Source organism: Vanellus vanellus, assembly GCF_965231255.1.
Source record: "Vanellus vanellus genome assembly, chromosome: 1".
NCBI classification, from domain to species: Eukaryota; Metazoa; Chordata; class Aves; order Charadriiformes; family Charadriidae; genus Vanellus; species Vanellus vanellus.
In genome coordinates, this window is record NC_138905.1 from 217,763,920 (window position 1) to 217,783,808 (window position 19,889).

Below are 19,889 nucleotides of genomic sequence, written 5' to 3' on the forward strand. Positions count from 1 at the left end.
TTACAGATGTTCCCGATGGAGCAGCAAGACTTGTTGAGGAGTCAAGTTCAAACATCAATAAAGGAATCAGAATGTGGTCCCCATGCAAAACAGACAATTGTTGCCTGTTATCAAGCAAAAGTTTACAGTACAGTGGCAACACTTCTGGCAGCTCTGGCCTGTGCTAAATAGGTATTTTCCAAACTTTGGCTACAACTCATGCAAACTTTTCAGTTTCAAATTCTTGTACATCTTGCAGCTTCTCTTATTACCTATTTCACATAAAGTGAAGACTAACAGCAGACCTGAAGACGCAAGACCGTGTCATGCACCAGTGTAGCGTATGTGTTCTGGACTGTAAGAAAGATGACAACAAAAAGAGGCTTCACCTGCATAAGCTACTCCGTCAAAATCTATGAGCAAAGTATGGTAACTCGTTTCAAAATCAAATACAAACGCAAATTATTTCTGTAAGATCGAAGGGGTGGCACAAGAAAGCACTGAATTACATTCTGGAGAATCTATCCCTCCATGGTTATTTCAAAAGGTAGAAGCAAAAGGAAAAAATGGGTATGACCTTGCCTACTTTTCACCTAACACCTCATTCTTTACTCTAGAAAGAACAGATTCACAGATTATAATTCTGACTGGTCTGACATCGTTTTCCATCCTTCACAGTCTTCAAAATCTTTGTCTTCTTTTCCAAAAATCCATCTTAACTGCTGGAATATTTTGGCCTGTGCTCAGATTGTGCTATGTTTCAGTAACTACCACTTTTCTCTCTGCCTTTTAGCCCTTCTATCTTCCAGATTACTCTATATCTAAAATGTCTCTGCTGAAGTTATCACAGAATCAGAGGGTCATGCAAGAAAGCGACCTTGGGAGGTCTGTAGCCCAACCTAGTGCTCCAAGGTGGATCAGCACTGAATTGCAAGCAGATCACTCAGGGCTTTCTCCAGTTGGGCCGTCAAAACCTCAAGGGTTGGAGGTCCCACAATTTACCTGGACTTGAATTTCTCATACTGGATTTTATTTTTTCCTTTTACCCAGATGGATTCTTCCCTGTCATACACCTCAGCTTGGTTCCATCTTCTTAATAACTTGCTCAGAGGTGCTGTAAGGCTGCTATGAAGTCCCTGCTGAGTATTTGGGCTGAACAAACCCAGCTCTCTCAGCTTTTCCTTGTACATCATGTAGTCCAACCTCCTGACCACCTTGGTGGCCTATGCTGGACTCCCTGAAGTTTGTCAACAGCCTTCTTTTGTTGAGGGCCCAGCTGGATGCAATATTCCAGATGTGGCCGGATGAGCGCCAAGTAAAGGGAAAAAAGTACTTCTGAAATATTCATTTTCCCTTATTCCAGTAAATTCTTATTTCTGGCTTCAATTCTCTTTTTTATTTTTTATTTTTTTTTAAGAAAAAAAATAATCTAGTAGGTATTTCTCCTACACTGCATTTTTGCTGTTATTTAGCTTATTAGCATTTTACATTCATTTGCTCCGATTTCTCTTGCCACTATTCTTCTACCTTGTTGGATTTTCCCTTGTTTTCTTCCGCTATTTGTCAGATATTTTCTTCTGTTTTTTCATTATATTTCCATGGGCTTTCTGTATCAACCTTTGCACCTCTAAAACAGCCATCTTAAGAGTAGTTACAGGAAGCGTTAACTGTCCTCTGCCTTCCAACAGTCTTATTTCTGAGTATTTACCTTCTAAGTTTAAATATTCTCAGCATCCTTCAACAACCAGCATCCAACTCACAACATTCTCAATATGTCGCGAGTATAAATACTCATTTGTATTTTCTGCTTCAAATCCCCGGGTCTCAATGGTATCTTGCGGAAGGAGTTCCATGTGGAGCGGGCTATGGAAAATGTCAAGTTTCTTGATGAAAGCAGGAGGCTGTCCAGTTGAGAAGAGAGAATTCCAGCTTTCTACTCAGCAGAAGGCTTGGGGATTATAGTTCCTAAGCAGACATGGGGGTTTGAAGTACTATGATTTCTCTCCCCCAAAACACTGCCGAAGCAGGCAGGAAAGTAATTAGGCCTAGCATGCTTTAATTACTTTTTCCATTTTTTAATTTTTCTGAACTTCAGGGGTGCTGGCATCCAGTGAAATAAAAGAAAGTAACTTGTTCAGCAACAGATCTTCTTCCATGTGTCTCCTCACGGTATATAGATGAGGAGGGAACCAAATACTTGCTGGGATGGTGATTATTATTTTGTTCTTAGCTAAATTAAATGCATAATATATTTCCAAGGTTTAGATGAACATGATTGTGATAATGGCCTTGGTATCAGAAGAATATTTCTGTAAATAAGGAGATTCTTGTATTGTTATCATCTTTATAGGTACATTTTTAGAACTGCTTTATCTTAGTGAAAGAAACATCTGCAAATAAGAGATGTATTTTGGTGGTAAAACTGTGTTTTGACCTGTCTTTTCCATGATTTGTTCGATCTCCAGAAGTTTAGCTCAACGGGATTCAGTGGGAACACTCCCGGCAGCAAAATAGCAAAACTCAATGCTGAGTTTGGGTTTATGTTTTTTACGTGAACTTTGCTATTGGACATCGATTCAGCTCTGACAGAGGGAGGCTGAAGACACTTTCAGTGGCTGTCTTCTGGCTCTCTGAAATCATGTCCTATATCTATTATTATCAGAGTGTATCTGTTAATCGTTAATTGCCTTTTGGGTTCAATGAAGGATAGAGCCTGGGAGGATTCTGTCTACCAGTTTATTATCCCCTCAGTGTATGTTCTCAAATTCCCTGTCCCGTTGCTTTCCCATTTGGAAAACAACGATAAAGCAGCTTGCCAAAACTTGAGATCTGCAGCTGAAAAGCTCTGAATATTGGTTTGATTTTTGCCTGTCCTGTCCTGCTGCCAAGGGAATGATCTAAGTAGAGAGGCAGCACCTTTGCATATGCTCTGAGCACGCTTTCCTTGAAAAGACTCCCAATTACTTGTAGTTTATCCCTCTGCCATTTTGTCTCATCTTCCACCATGTTGTCTCACAAAAGACAGAATTGGGAAAGAGAGCACTGAAGGGAAATGTAGACAGGGGAAGAAAAAAAAAAAAAAGGTTAATTAGGGAGTTGGAGAAGTGAGTGGATATTTTGGTTCCTTTTTCTCTTTCAAAGTAGGACACTTGTTGAGCTGTGAAGCTTAACAAGGAGCAAGTGGGGGAAAAAAAAAAAAGCCTCCCTTCTTTCGTATCGGTCCTTTCAGTATTCTACTCAAAGTTCGAGTGGCTGCTGGAGAGAAGCACTTCGCTCTGTTCTCCCCTGTTTCTTTGTGCTCCCGTTTGTCATCACCAGGGAAAGGGAGGATAAAGACTGAAAGGAAGGATGAAAAGCAATTGGCGATCACAGAGATGAAACTTTCAGACTGCACCTGCAGGACCAGATTGTAAACACTGGTTTCATCTTCCTCTCCAGTTTGGGATAACAAAACACATACGCAGAGACGGAGTCAGGTTATGAGCCTGCAAACCCTTTGATTAAGTTTCTAGCATTGCCTAGCTTGAAAACTGGTTCTTCCCTTTCCCTTCTGCTGTTTCAGCACCTCTGGTTCTCGGTGATCAAAATTTGCTGCCAACATGCCTGTATTTTACATTTTCCCCAAAAATTGCCTATGAGGAACTTCCCTGTTGTATCCTTAGGAGAGGAGCCTGGCACAGGTTACAAAAAATGAAGAGAGAGAAGTGAAAAAATTTGGTGAAGATATGTTCTGGAAAAACGTTTTGAAAAGCCTTTTAGTGATAGTAAGGGCAATAAACACCTTGAGGCTTAGGCAGGTGTGGGAACAGGGACTGTGCATTCATTGCTTGCAGACCTTGTTCCTCTCCACCTGTTCATCCTCTCTCATGCACATACTCAATTTTCCCCTCTTGCTGCAGGAGGGGAAGAGAGAGCAGAATTTCCAGGACCTGAACATAGTGCTTGTTTTTTTGCAGCAGCGATAGAAATTCTTTTCCACCTCCATTATGTCTTATTAGGGAAAGAGACTCAATCATTACAGATATTACTGCTACACAAAAGCAGCTGTGAAGCTAAGAAATACAAGAGCCCCCCAAAAGGCAGCTCAATGTCATCACAAATTGTTGGTTTTGCAAAGGCTTCAGGGAGCAAGAGGGATCTTAATTACAAGCAAACTGTATTAATTTCATCCCTCTTCTGTAATCTCACTCTCTTTTTATAGTCTGTCCCAAGCTTTTGACCAGATAGATTAGATAATAATTCAGATTTATTTATTTTGAAAAGCCTGTTTTCATTGCAAGCTATTTCACCCAGCTGTTTTTCCAAAGTTTTGGCACAATAGAGGTATTGCCAAAATATCGATCCCAACCCAAGTTCTTCTGTAAACCTGGATAGAATGTGTAAATTACTGGGAACACTTCTCTGTTTTCGAGCTGTCTTATGATTCTATGTGCTGTATTTATTAGTATTTAACTTGATTCCACGGAGAAAATCTAGTTTAGCCCCGTTCTTTGTAAATACTCACTCTGTGTCAGACTCCAGCCGGGATGCAATCTATAGCAGAGAGGGGCTGTACGCTGAAGGCCTCTGGACTGAGCATATTAAAGACCGAACGATGAAATTCAAGGACCGTCTTCCTTCCCCATCAGTTTTACGTCACTCAAATTGCACTGGTTTCAGGGAACCTCTTCATGATTTATGCTATTTAATTGAGATAAGGATGTGGACAGTAATTTCTCCCTGCTTCTGTACAAGGAGGGGACTCCAATAAACTGCCCTGAATAGTAAAGTAACGTATAGATAGGTACTCGTGGGTAAATAATTTAGAGGCAGATAACCGTTAAGCCTTCCTTGTAACTATTCAAAGTCTAATACCACTGGTAAAATAAGCAAATATCCGTTCCCCTCTGAGAAAAGCTTAGCTAGGAGAAATGGTCCTCTTAGCTCATTGACCAGCTCATCTGGTGGCCCCTGAATTTCTTGTAGCAAGGACATGTTTCAGCCAGACACACCAGCATGTGCTTTTCAGCCGTAATCTCAGCTGAATTGTTAAGTAGCTCAACTGCTTTGTAGGCTCAAGCAAGATAAATCAAACCATCAGGTGAGGGATTCTGGTAAATCTAAATGTTCAGGATTGCATAAGACTTTGAGGAGATAAAAAAAAAAAAAAAAATATGTAGCAGCAGCGTCTCTTTGCATCTCTGCAGCTCTGTTTGAAACTGGCTGTAGCCTTGCTTTTGGTGGAGTTAATTTCTAGTTTTCTTTAGTGTTAACAAGAGGACAGAAAATCCTGCTGACTGTGTCCCACGTAGCCCAGTCTTAAACCAGACATAAGTGGCAGCCAAGATACCAATAAAAGATGCTTAGTGGGATGGTGTGAGCGAAGGTACTATAATAGTCTCAAGCTTGCTGCTATCTGTATACGGCCTAGATAGTATGTTGTACTGAATTCAAAAATACCAGAGCACTACTCCAGCCTCGACAAAGGCTTAAAACTTCCGCGTGATGAAGGTATTATTTCTACTTTACAGATACAGACTAATTGATTTTTCCAGCAGGGAGGAGCACAACCCCGGTGACCATATTTCTGTCCTATAATGATATGGACACTACATATGTTGCAATTAGATTAGATGATACGCAAAATAGGCCCCTTTACAATGTTCTTCAGCTACGTTAGCTTCTCAATGCTGCACTGCCAATACTGTAGGGATTGCTTATTTCACAATCACCAAAACACCCCCCTCCCTCCAAAAAAAGCTGCACTGACACAGTTTAAATATTCAAAATAAATCATGAGCTTCTGTCATGTGGAAACAAAAAACTAATGATACAGTGAAAGGCTACATTTCCATAACTCTGACTCACATCTACATATTTCCCATTTGAAAGTCAATGGGAACCGTGTGGCTAAGTGCCATGTGATTCTGAAAAACACAAAGGCAGCCTGCCTCCTCCTTGGCAGCCACAGCTCCGTCCTCCCGCAGAGGAATCACCTATGTGATTTGCATCTGATTTCCTTGCTAACCTGCAAGAGAACTGGAGCCAAACAGTGGGAGATGCACCAACGGGATCTGAATATTTAGCAGCACAGGAACGAGGGGTAATTGATTCCCGTCTTGGGCACGCTGATGTATCTCCTCTTTGCATAGTCAGGAGGGGAAAGAGGTTGAGTTGAGCTAATATATTCATCAGCTGTTAGCTTTTCCCCAGAAGGAGACTTTTAACCCCATAAATATCTTCTCCTGAAGAGCTTCAGGTCAACCCTTCACATATGGAAATTCATTTTTCCATCTATAACAGGTTGGCTGAAAGCACACCTGGACGGTGGGACAATGTTCTCTACAAACAGAGAGTTAAATAACAACATGACTGCATGGATGCATTTCTAGTGAATATAGTTGGTTTTGTCCCACTGGAGTTCCTCCACCTCTATAAGAAGTGAAGAAGAAGATGAACAAATGGTCAACGTGGATAATGAAACTAAAGCCAGAATTCACTTCTACTTTCTGCAATATCTTTTTAGGTAATGTCAAGCTGGTTCCTTGAAGGTGCACTCACTACTTGTTTATTTTTTTATTCATTACAGAAAAATCAATTTCAGACTGTGCACACTTTGTCCTGATTTCTTTAGTACCATTTGATTTAAAAAAAAAAAAAAAAAAAAAAAAAAAAAAAGAAAGCATTTAAAGCTTTTTTTTTTCAGTTCTCTTGAAAGCTCTGTGCAGCAAGGGAGAAATACATTAAATCCCTCTTGCTGCAGTGAAGTCTAACCAGCTACAGACTTTCCCAATCACAAGAGGCCATTGGCAGGGACCGCGCTCTAGTCTTGCAGTCTATCTGGTTGCACCAGGAGAAAAATAAAAAATGCCTAGATTTGTGAAATGCACAAATAAAAGGAAAAATTCTATTTTTAGCTTCATTTCTTAAGAAATAAGGTTTATGTGATCCCACCGCTCTTCTCTTATGGGTTCTGTTTCTCTTTTTGCCTGTGCCCCTGCTACCACTTCTCAGTCAAATAACAGTCCCAAAGGCTGTTCAGGTCCTGCGGTGAAGGTGACCCTCTGGACGAGCTAAGCCAGGGGGGCTCAGGAAGAGCTCACCACTTGCAAGACAGCAGAGTGTAGTCTCAAGAGAAAGCCGAAACTGTGACTCCAGCTGGAGTTTGCACCTTTCCAGACACACTGGTAATTAATTACAAGACAGAGCTCCATAGAAAAATGGGTTTCTATCAGTTTCTATTGAAATCAGCTTTTCTGGCCTCAATCCTGCCTCATGGTGCAGTGGACCTGGTGGCGGGGTACGAGCCATCAGGTTTGTGTTAATGCTGTGGTTTTAACTTCTGCAAAACACAAACATCTGATTACTTCCCAGGGTGTTCTGAGTGATGGTGAATTAATTTTTATTTAAATGTTTTGAGATCCCAGCAGCTACACAGATGGGAAACCTTTTCATTCATAATGTAGGGCCCCTGACTCAGAAAACCATTCTGCCCCATCCATTTACTAATTCAGCATCATTACGATTTCAAAATCAACATGCATTTATAAAATAACCTGAGTGACAGTCAGCAATCAGGACTGTTATGGACTTTCAGGTTAGCAATTAGGGAATTATTAGCAATGTGGATTTAGACATTTAACTTGTTTGTGGTTACTGTTGTGTTTTGTTGTTGTTGGTTTTTTTTTTGTCCTATGGTTAATTCAGCAGGTGTAAAAACAACAAGTGTTCAGCTATGGAAAGGAGAATTTTAGGTTCCTGCTTGAAAATCTGCATAGTGGCTTCAGCTCTTACTGACTGATTAAGCTTAGCTGCTGGAGGACCGCTGGATTAGCATGTCACAGGGCCTCCTCGTCTAAGGCCCCTTGTAGGGCCACAAAAGATTAAAAGAAAGCTGAGGAGAGGGCAATTTCACTGCATTTCAACCAGTCTGCTTTATTCATTATTCAAGTGGCTGTGTTGTCCGTGAAAATTTTCAAGTAGTGATTTCCTGGGGAAAAAAAATAAATCATTCCTTTTAGCCTTACAACCTTATTTTTCATTTTAACCTTCTATCCTTATTTCCCTTGATTTTAAAGCATAAATACATGCTTCCGTGCTTCTTTGGGAGTGAAGTGCACCTTACTCTAAAACACTCCTTTAGTGCATTTATGGATGATCAGAGTTACCGTTAATGCTTCCATTATTAATTTTATTTTAGCGTCGAAGCCCTTTGCTGGTGAACAAGGGATGTTAAGCAAGCAAGGAAGCTTGCCTTGAGGAGCACTGGGTCCGTCTTCTAAGCCGAGAAGGGAGTCCCCAGAGCAGTGAGGACAATACAAATTGCAGCCTTGGGATCTGGGTGGGCATAACTTGGTAGCTTTTGTGGCAAGTACTTCATTATTAATTAAACCTGCAGCTGGTGGTATTGTCCATGAAGGTGCTGCACTGCACTCAGATCCCGCCGGGGGACAGGAGGTTGCCCAGCACCAGTAAGAAAGATCTAGGGGGGGGTTCGTTCCCTTGTGCACAGCTGAGGCTTTGTAAGATTTGTCATTGCGTGAACACCGCTCACATAGTTTTTTGGCAGCAAATGAAAGGCTTTGCCTTTTGGCGGTGTGTTCAGCGTGCCAGAGTTCATCTTTCTGATTAGTGTCACGTATTGCACCATCAAAATGCCCTCCTGAGGCTCAGCAGAGAAGGTGCACTGGGGACTCTAACACAGGGCTGTGTGTGTCTCTCTCTCACACTCCCTTTGAGCTCTGCCAGCTCATTTTGCTTCTCGCTGGGCTGGCGGCAAGCAGTGGGAAGAGGCTGGCTTCCCCCATCACCTTTTCCTTTGATAAATTTCTTTCAACCTTGAAAGACGTCACCTTCAGGTGAAATGGCCAGTAAAAGCATGGAAATATCTTTCCATGCTCAGCCCTCGTTAGAGTCCGACAGTTCACCTGTGCATTTCATTAAATTGAATTTCAACTTAAAATTCATGAGCAGAAACAATAGTTGGAGGAAAAGCTGCAGGAACACCACCGATTCAGAAACCCTTGTCGTTGTGCAGACCTTACGTAAAGAAAAGACAAAAGTGGCTGTGGCATGGATTTGAGGTCCATGCAGGTGGAGATGCCTATGGAGGGCTTCACAGGGAGGTGTTCCCTGTGAGCCTTCATGCCTCCACGTCCTCTGTATAGAGGGACAACCAGGAGAGCTGAAAGCCCCAACTCCCAACACAGCTGAGCATCACCAACTCATGGGGTTTTCAAAGTGGTTCCTGCTCTAATTCAGTAGTAACACACATATCGCTGCCTAAATCTCAGGGAAGGACAAGGAGGAAAGAATAAAACGGGAAAGCGCATCCTGAGGTCTGCAAGAATTGAAGACTTTCAGAAAGACTCAATTGGACTGTTGGGCTCACTTCAGAAAGGAGGCATAAGCACATGATTAACTTTAAAAGTGTGCTGAAATCCCACTGAAATCTTTAAAAATACCCTAACATCAAGAGATTTCCTTTGAAATCAGTATGGCTGCTTATATCTTCCTCAATCGGGACTCAGATGCTTTCTTGTATGCAAGTCTAAAGCTGCAAGGTCAAACACGGCTATTTGCACTTTCCTATTAGAACCCAGACATTTAAGGGAGCATATTTACTAAGCAAAAACCAAAATGTTAAGTGGATTCTGTGATTTCGGTTGCTCATGCATTTTATGGTTTTGCAGACCTCAGGGATCATGTGGTGGTGCTTACTCCACTCTTGTCTTCAGGCTGCAGGTCTAATGAGGGTGATTCTCCGCCCCTCCTCCCCCCATTTTTCTCTATATATGCAACCTGCTGTAGTAGAAAATATAACTTTGGATATGGTAATTTCCTTATTTAACATTTGAATATAGAAGCATTTTGTTCCATTTAGGATATTTCTTATCACTCTGTACAACTATCTGAAAGAAGGCTGTAGCGAGGTGGGGGTCGTTCTTTTCTCCCAAGTAACAAGTGGTAGGACAAGAGGAAACAGCCTCAAGTTGCACCAGGGGAGGGTTAGGATGACTATTCGGAGAATTTTTTCACCAAAAGGGTTATCAAGCATTGGAACAGGCTGCCCGGGGAAGTGGTGGAATCACCATCCTTGGAGGTATTTAAAAGACGGGTAGATGCGGTTCTGAGGGACATGGTTTAGTGGTGGACTTGGCAGTGGTTAACAGTTGAACTCGATGACCTGAAAGGTCTTTTCCAACCTAGACGATTCTAAGAGTCTGTGATGCTGCTGCCAGCCACAGGGTGCTACCTAGACAGTTCAGGAGCAACGTATCTAAAGAGTGCAATATTTACCTCAAAAATAATTGTCTGCCTTAAACCCATGAGTGCCACAGAGGTTCTCACAAGCCAATGACATGGCTTCCAGCCCTTGGAATTATGGGAAAAAAATATTTCCGAGAGTTTGCAGAGGGTTATTTTCTGAACAGGAGTGCAGATACACCATTATTCCAGCTGCTTCTGAAGGAGCACAGCCAACTAAAATTATACTGTATGCAAGTATTTTCCTCAACTTTCTTTAAAAGTAACAATGATGGTTATTAAAACCTAACTTAAAACATGCCAATTTACATGTTTACTTTCTCTGGTTTTGACTGAACTTGGAAAAGAAAGATGTAATAAATAAAGTCAACCAAAGAACCTTTTCTTGGTGCTTCGTAGTCAACTTATTTTTCAAATTTTTAGAATTGAGAAGTCTGGCTTTCCTATATTACAGGGAAAGACTGCTTAAATAACTTCTGTGGATATTTTAATGGGAACTTTTGTTCTTTTTATATTTGCAAAATTTATTAATATTACTAAATATGTCAATGAAAGTTTTATTGAAACTGAGTGTTTCCGTTTAGCAGACCTTCACAGCAGTGTACAACTATACAGTAGAGACTGTGTCTAACAGTGTCTCCTCTTTTCTCTTTCCCCTTTTCACAGGGTGCCCTGTTACAGGGAATTGAAATGATATTTTATGTATAATTTTTTTCAGCGTAGGCATGTTGTAAGATGCAAGCAGAGATATGTTCTTTGCTATCTTATTCTCCAGATCTTGTTTGCAAGATGGAAACAAAATAATTAGGTGATGAGTCTATCCGTAATCTTTGAAGGGAGAAAATAGAAAAGGTCTAAAACCTCTCAGCAATTCTGTGGTTTGGGTAAAAAAAAAAAAAAAGTCACACACAAACAAGGCTAAAGCTAAATTCCTTTTAAATCTTTAAAGACATCCTGAGCAGCATCTCAGACTACAGCCAGAAATGCTGCAGACCAAAGCTTCATTGGGCTCGTCTTCGTAAAACTCAAGATTGAATACAATTCCCTGGGAAGCTCAGGAGACAAGGGCAAAGCAATTCAACAGCGGCACGTACATTTTTAGAAGCTTTTTACAGCCCTGGCTATTCTGACCTCTGCAGTGGTCTTGCTGTTGTTTAGGATAGAGGAGGTTTCTCTTTTTCCGTTTCAGAAAGTCGTTTATGCGACATGCTGTTTTCCTCTGTTTGGGCTCATCTTGTTCAAAAGCATTTCCTCTGCCCTGCAGAAACCGTGGGGCTGTGAAGGAAACAAGCTTGCCAAGCTCAAGGCCAGCCACTTTCACAGGTCAGTTAAGCGTATGCCATCAGCTCACAGAGCGCAGATGAGCCCACACGCTTCTTCCGAGGACACAGAAATTCTTTGCCGCTGTTATTTCTCATAGATTTATTCCACTTCAGATTCCAGCCAATGCCAGAGCCTCCGTGATGAGTTCCTTTGCACATGGGTAATGGGAGCTGTTTGCTGTCCCCAACACTTTGTGAGCTAAGAGAGGAAAATGGCACAGAGATTAAGTGACATGACAGAGGCTCTATTCCACGGCGGTGGCAGAGCATGAAACAAACTCTGCACCTCAAAGCACGGGCTGCTCAGCACCTTTCCTGCTATGTATGCCTGCTGATGGTCACCACAAGGGGGATGATAGAGCTCCTGGGACTAGCCCGGCTCTGCCCAAAGCATCGCAGCCACACGTGGCTTGAGACTTGCCGTAACCACCCTGCCTTGCTTGACTTATCGCTGCTGAGCTGAAGGATGTGCATCTAACAGTAGGTGCAAGCGCCTGGAGGGAAGGAACCTGTTGGGTTGTGTGGTTAGACTGTAAAGCAGCCTGCGTGCTTTGGGGTACGGTAGCTGAGGCTTTGAATGATGCCTGTGGCAATTAGTTGTCCAGATGCCATTGAAAGTCAATGAGAACTGGGTGAAATCCTGAGAACGGGTGAGCAGCCAAACGCTACCATATGCTCATAAGCTTTTCTTCCGTCTAGCAGAGTGATCGGCACAAAATGGCAGCCGGAGCAAGGCTTAAGACTGTGAATAGCAATTGAGATAAGCATAATAAATACAAAAGCAAGTGCCTTTCTCTAATTCATGTGGAGCAGGCTAATGACATGATTTGCAGTTCAGAAAGTTATGCATTAACCCTACACTGGAGCCCAGGAATTACCAGCGTTACTTTTTTTTGTTTTTTTCTCTATTCCTTGCTTTGGTGGCAGTAAAGGGAAAAAGAAAAAAAAATCAAGGTGGCCCTATAAGAACTTGGTTTGTGGCTTCATCTTCTCCCTCCTCGGGATCAAGAACCAAATCAAAGCGGATTTGCAATTGATGATGAACCAAATCAAAGCAATTAATTTCTCGCACTGTCTCCCATTTCCTCCTCAGGTGCAAAATTTGGCTTCCATTTAAATGATCCCAGCATTTATTCTGTAAAACACGTAAAAGCATGGAAAATGAAAACACATGAAGGTTTAAAAAAAAAAAAAATAAAATTAGGTACACTGTGCATTTTCCATGCATTTACAACATAGTCCTTCCTGCTCTGTTTATTCAGGGGGCACTTTGGAAAAACCCAGATGAGTTTAAGATGAAGAGGGACTACAAGAGACCTTTTTTCTCCTTTCTCCTTGCACATATGTCCCGCAGCAGGGGAGGGATGCTTCAGCGCTCCGTAAACACCTTGCGTTTGTCTTGCCTTGTTCCTGTGAGGGGTTGCATCATGCCTTGTAAAAGTGACACCGCTGGAATTGTGCCGTGCAAGTACAAGGCAAAACAAAAACACAACCCCGAGCTTTAACCGCACATGTCTGACAGCAGCTTATTAAACTCGGAGCAGGCATCGGAAAAGAGAGAGCAAGCCTGTGGATGACAAAAAAAAAAAAAAAAAAAAAAAAAGGTTGTTTCTCACAGCGTGAAGGAGAAATGTTTTCTACTAAGTGAAAGAAAACAAGGCAGGGGAAACAATTCCTGGGTTGTGGGGGGGTTCTTTTTTTTATGGAACTCAAGTTTGGGATGTCACTTGCTAATATGGTCTCTACAATTTAAAGCTCCATCAAGCTGATCAGCCTAAATATTTGCACATGCTAATTTGTTCAGCTGGGGCCCCTTGATCTGTCATATTCCTGTGAATCATGTTTTCTGTTGGCTCATTCTTTGGGACAGCTTGCCTCCTTTTGGATTTGTTATTAAAAGATAATATTGACTTAGTTTCCTTTACACTGAGCAACAGCCTTGTCTCCTCTGGCCTGCCTTGGTTTGTGCGTGAGTGCGTGCGTGCGTGTGTGAGACAAGCTGCTCTCAAAGACTTCTTTCCTGCTGCTTCTCATGACAAGAATAATCCACATCATCTTCCCAGGACTGCTTGGTGTTCTGTGCCCCACTGGCCTGTTGTGTCCCCCAAGACTTCAGCATCTCTATGAACTTTGGGACCTCAAGGAAGAGTTTGCTTGAACTTGCTCCTTCTGGTACCAGCTTCTGCTGGATGCCACCGAGGGCAACAGGACCCCCAGTGCTCAACCTCCTTGCATCCCTGACCCTCAGCAGGGTAAACGCTATGATCCACTATCCAGCAACCCTCTGCAAGCAAGGTTCTGCCTCTATGTCCACCACCTTCTGCTCCCAGAAACCACAGATCTGAGGAACGCTTCAGCTACCTCTTCTTGATTGCACTCAGCTCTCTTGTCCTGAAAATCCTTCCCTGAGCACCTAAAATTGCTGCTGGCCTCTCACTGCCCTGCCCAGCTCCGGGACTGAGTGCTGCTGCTCTGACTTCCTTTGAAGATGGCTACACGTAAGGGCATCACCCCAAGAAATGAGTAGCAGGAGCTTTCCCTGCCCTTCTTCCCACCATCTCCCTGCCCAGGGCTGGGCAGCCAGGGAAGGTCGTGCCTTAGCTGAGAAGCAGCAGTGTCTTCTGCTGCCTGTGCTCAGCTCCCACCTTTGCTGTAGACCTTGAAGGCTGTAAATTGTAAGGACTGACGAGTAATGATTTTTTTTTTTTTCCATTTCTATGTGTGTGCCAGTGCACTTAGCACCCGTTCTCTCTCTCTCTCTCCGAGATCTCTTGCGGAAAGCAAGAGAGGAAAGATTTAGGATTGCCTCTCCCTCTGGAGCTGTGATGATGGACGGTGAGACCTCCCTCTGTATAAAATACGCGCACACACAGCATACTCCTCTCTACTATGCCCCATTGCTGCTGCCACGTGCTCATCTGTGGGACCAGCAACGCCCAGGTGGGACGTAGGTGGGGATGTTGGGAGTTTGAGGGATGGTGAGAAGAGTGTTACTTACCTTTATTTTAAATTTCTCCACTTGCTTTACCAATTACTTTAGACAACATGAGTCTTGAATTTCTGTGATTTGTTATAATTTGTTTTTTTCATTTCATCCAGTTTTGACCATAGCTTTGAGCTCAGTTAATTTCAATTCTGTTTCTTATTGCCTCCTACTTATATATGGGAAAATCTAGTGAAATTCTCACCTAGACAATAGTACGTGAAACCAATTTTCAGACATAACATAGGCCTGTAGAGTCAGGAGCTTTTTTTTTTTTTTTGCCTTTTTTTTTTTTCCTCTTGGCTTTTTGTGGGACACTGAGGAAAGCACTTAGTTCATTTGGAGTGCGGTCTCAGCATCCACATAACCACAAAGAGAGCTTCAGTTATCTCATGGGCTCACCGCTCTTCACACCCTCCCTTCTTCTCCTGGGGGCACCAGTAGTGTCCATTGACTTAAAAGACAATTCAAAGGAATTGCACAACTTTATTCCCTTATCAAAGAAATGTGATGAAGTTCACACTCCCTTCTCCTCTAAAGCACACATTCTGAAATTGAGTTGCTCGGGCTGCGTAGGAGTGAATTTCATTAAGCAAGACAGCACAGAAATTCCTCAATAACAGTCGGACCTATCCACTTCCTTCAGCTAAAAAAGGCAGATTCAGACAGAGGGCTCAGGGAGGTCATATTTACATCTTGCCTAGCAGCTTGCTTTTCCTGGGATACTGCAATATGCTTCCCGTTTTGTAGAAATCGTCCTCATTCCTCGGCTTCTTTTCCCTTACTCCCAGACTCCGACGGAAAACCAGCCCACAGAACGAGAGTACAATTGCTGTGCTTCACTGGATGCAGCAAATAAATAACTTGTCTCCTGCACCCATTACTTATCCTTGCTGTGTGTTTTTAGCCTACCTCCTATAAAAAGAAGAAGCTAATTTATAATCATGTTGTTTGTCGGGAGTGTTTGTTCACATCTGTCTGTCGGCAAGTTTTATAAATCAATTAGCCCCAGACAGACACACTCTGTAGCTTTCTGTGTTCCCACAGATGTCACTTACTCATCAGCAGAAAAAACACTATCCTTCCCTGTCTCCTAATTTGGGTGCACGTGAAAAACAATTAAGTGTGCCTTGTGCACATGTGTATCAAAAGTGTTCCAGTTACCTGGCAACCAACCGAAAAACTCTGCTGGAAAGCCAAACACCTGAGTACAATACAGTACCCATTTGCATGTATGTGCATATATACGCCTGAAGAGATGTATGTGGAGTTATTTTAGTATTAAAGAGTAAGGACTTGGGGAATTTCTTAAAATAACTGAGTTGGTTCATTACCATTTCCGCAAATGTGAACTTAGTAGTAAGGCGGGGGAAAATAAAGCTGCGTGTGAGATGGGGAGGGATTTTGAGGAAGCCATGGGGTGTGCATAGCAGCCGCAGTGGTGTACTGCAGTCAGAGGGATTTAAGGGGAGCGTTGAAGTGACAGGTAAAGTTTACAAGCATTGCGCAGGAGATAATTGCACTCAGCTGGTGTTTTACAGTCCTACTAACTTCTCCAGTTTGCTTGAAGACTCATAGCAATATATTCTGTTATTGCTCGGTACATATGGTCTCGGATTGTTCTCTCTTTGGTTGCAAAGCGCTTGCTACGGAAAGCTTAGGCTGGTCAGTCCTTCAGCTCCATCTTCTCCTGGAAATGAGAGATCACAGGAGTGGGGAAGTATGGAAAAACATCTCCATGTGATGTAAGCGTAGAAGGAAGAGGATCGGGTTAAAACACTGGTTTTCTTGAGTGTGGGTGAGTGTGGGGTTTGAGGGAATGGCAGAGAGTGGGATGCGCGACAAAGAGGAGGATGGAGAGCAGGTGGGATGCCACGGAGAGCAGGTATGGAGAGACACGAAGAGAAGAGAGGCTGCCCACTGGTAGGTGTGCAACTTCAGCTTTTGCAATTCTTGCCCACAGATGGGGTTAAAAAAGAGGAGATGGGTCCAATGTGGGATGGACACAGATGGTCTCCAGACCAACTAGACCGTGAACCTTGGGCAATTACAGCACATTGCAAGATGGAAATAAATAGATGTAATGGTCATTCCTGTGTCCTCTTTTCTCTGGCTTTGTAAACCTTCTATTTCCTCACCTTGACTTTACTACTTTCTTGCCCATAGACCAGTGGAGGGGTTAATCTTTAATACCTTGCAGTAATAAAAGTGTTTTAATTAGCATTAGCTTGGAATGACAAGACTACAAGTAATTAAGTTACACTGGGATCTAGTTGGAATGAAATTGATACCAGGGGATAGCATAAACATAAATCAGCATTTAAATAAACTGAAATCAGATTGCTGTAATTAAAAGGAAAATCCATTGGCATTAAGACATAAAAATAACAGATACAGATTTAATAAACATAACGAAAGATGGGGAGAGAGCCAGGAAAAATGTAAATGGTTCCTCCCCACATACCCGCTATCAAAAAAAAAAAAAAAAAAAGAAGATAAGAGATCACTGTTTGGTTAGTATTAAGGAAATACAATTACTTTGGGATGGGAGAGAAGTTCGAAAACAGAAGATTATGAGTGTCTGTGCAGAATGCCATTTACATTAACCTGATGCATTGCAAGTGAGTTCTAGTTATAAAAGTAATTACTGGCTACCGAACCCATCTGGGATCTGCAATCAAAGGACAAAGGGAGAAGAACGAGTCGAGGAGAAAGTGATTACTTCTCCAAAGTTAAGAAAGGCATGTTCAGCCAGGAACCAGCAGCAGGCTGATGCATTTTTTTCATGCTATGGAAAGAGCAAGCCAGCATATGCCTACCAACTCCTACTGTTTTCTTTAGGCTGCTCACCACTATAGGACATGGCATTTTTGTATGGTTAAAAATGATTCATTAGCCTTTTGAATTAAGGGATTCATGTATCTTCTTTAAATGTTATGGTAATTAAGATATACTAGGTGAAGTGCCCTGTTTTTTTTGCAAAACAATAATCTCCCTTCAGAGAATATAAAGGATTTGGAGGAGCTGTTGTAGGAAGGCAGATTAAGAGCACTCTGCATGAAGTGATTCCTGATGAGTTGTGACCTCTCAGGTAAGAAAACCCCACCTGAGCTGTGAGTAACTCACTGAAAGCGCCCAGGCAGGTTATGGTGACAGTCACAACGTAGTAAACATTGCTTTATGCTCTGGGTCCTTAGCTCTTCTGCAGACGGGTCTTACCCTTGTCTGCAGGGTCATCCAAGATGAAGTTGTAAAGGCCAGCCTGGATCAATGCGGACAGGGAATGGAAGCACAACATTGCTTATACCCTATGCAACACAAGTGTCGGGCAAGCTTTGTAGACAGAGGAAAGATGTGGCTGTGTTTAGAGCTCTGCTGGTTAATGCACTCTGGGGTACTTCTAGCCTGTACGGGTGGCCTGCACATGATGTGGAGACCCAGCCCATGCCACCCATTTCACACACTTACTGGTCTTACCTGGTGGACATGGGAAGTCCATATGTCATAGGATGGAACTATTTGGGAAGGCTGAGATCTATCACACTTGTGCTGTACCAGTGATGTGTAGATATGTCCAGTAAGTCTGATATCTACTGTATGCATTAGACTTACTGTTTACACATGAACACATTATCCAAGGTACATAAAGAATGATAGGAGCATCCCAGTTATGTTCTCTGTGGATCCACCAAAGAGTTGACCTGCACTTGTGCAGAGGACATTCAGTTGGGATTTTCAGGTATTTTATAGGCATAGGCTGTTTTGGGTTGGAAGGGACCCGTGGAGGTGATTTTATCCAACCTTTTTTCCTAGTCAGATCTGTTTGTCCAGTCATAGCAGACACCCAAAGAGAACAACTCTTCAAATTATATCTATATAAAAAAACAAACAACAAAAACCCTGATTAGAAAAAGAAGGCATGCATGGCAAAATTTTTGAGGTTAAGATAAATAGATTTATTTAAACTGATGCAAAAGGACGTGTGCATCATTGTCTGGGGTAGTGTTGGTTTAATTTATTTATGATATTTAAGAACAGTATAAAGTCAAAGAAGCAGGAGCAATCTCTGACCCAGTGTAAGAACCTGAAGCAGAGTTTGTGTCACTTAAGTAACGTGGTACACGCATGTTGTAGGCAGCACCGTGGGCTGATGGTGGTAAGATGGGGTGAAAAAGACAGAGATCTGATTTTTTAAAATTGAGGCCAGAGAAGACAGGAATTGTAGAAAAGAGGAAATAGACTGTTTGGCAGTTGTACTACCTCGTTTCCTTTCGCTTACTTATATGTAAAAAATGATGAAATTAGTGCATTTTTATAAAAGTGAACAATACTCACCCCGTTGTAGTTACTGGGAGTTTTGCCATTAACTTAATGGGACTGAGGTTCCAGTTCCTGCATTTAATCATCAGAAATATAATTTTATTGCATAGTAACAGAGCAATTTTGCACCACATATTAGATGTCACTTGCATACATCAAAGCTGTTCCTTCCATGATGATCGTATTACTTAGCCTAGAATAATTACCATTAATAATAGTGTTGTCATTTGCGGGGAAAGAGTCAGGATCAAACAGAGAAATTAACAGAATAACTTTTTGACATAAATCAAGCAGGCATTATTCAACCTTACTTGACCACACATTCACCTCCTCAAACTAATTGACTGCTTGTAATACAGAGCTGCTAGTTTAATATCAGAGCATCAGGCCTAAATTCCTCTCCACAGATCAGTGGATTTTTCTAGACATGTTTGTGCCCCTGCATGGAAGGGAGCAGAGGAATAGCTTGATGAGGGTCCTTCACTTGTTTTTAAAATGACAACCCGTGGAGCCATCAGCTGGCAAATGCTAAGTGGGAGGGGGAACGGAATGATCGTACCCTGGTTATGATGACTGTGATCTTGCATCCGCACAACCCCGTCTGGGACCTGTCGTGTTTTACAGACGTCGCCAGCTATGAATGTATAATGTGCCACGCTCTGTAGTGCGGTCACCTTATGGGTGAAACTCAGCAACCGACTTGACAGCATCCTGCCTCGTTACATGAGAAATTTGGAGACAGAATGAGAAATTCTCCCGCCAAGTGACAATACGGGGAGAACTTACCTAGGTCAGCTGTAATCACCAAATGTAACATGGGACCTGGACAACTAAATGAATATCGTTACACACAGTGAGAAAACGAAGCAGCCACCTCTTTAGTTTCCCCACTCTCTTCTCTTTCAAATGGAGCTTGTTTACGGTATGAAATTGTCCCCACCAGAAGGAAGCAGAAATAACAGAGGACAGATCTTCAATTCCTTACTTCCCCTTCTGTTCCTTGCTCACCCAGTGTGAACCTAGGGATTGACTCTTGTGTG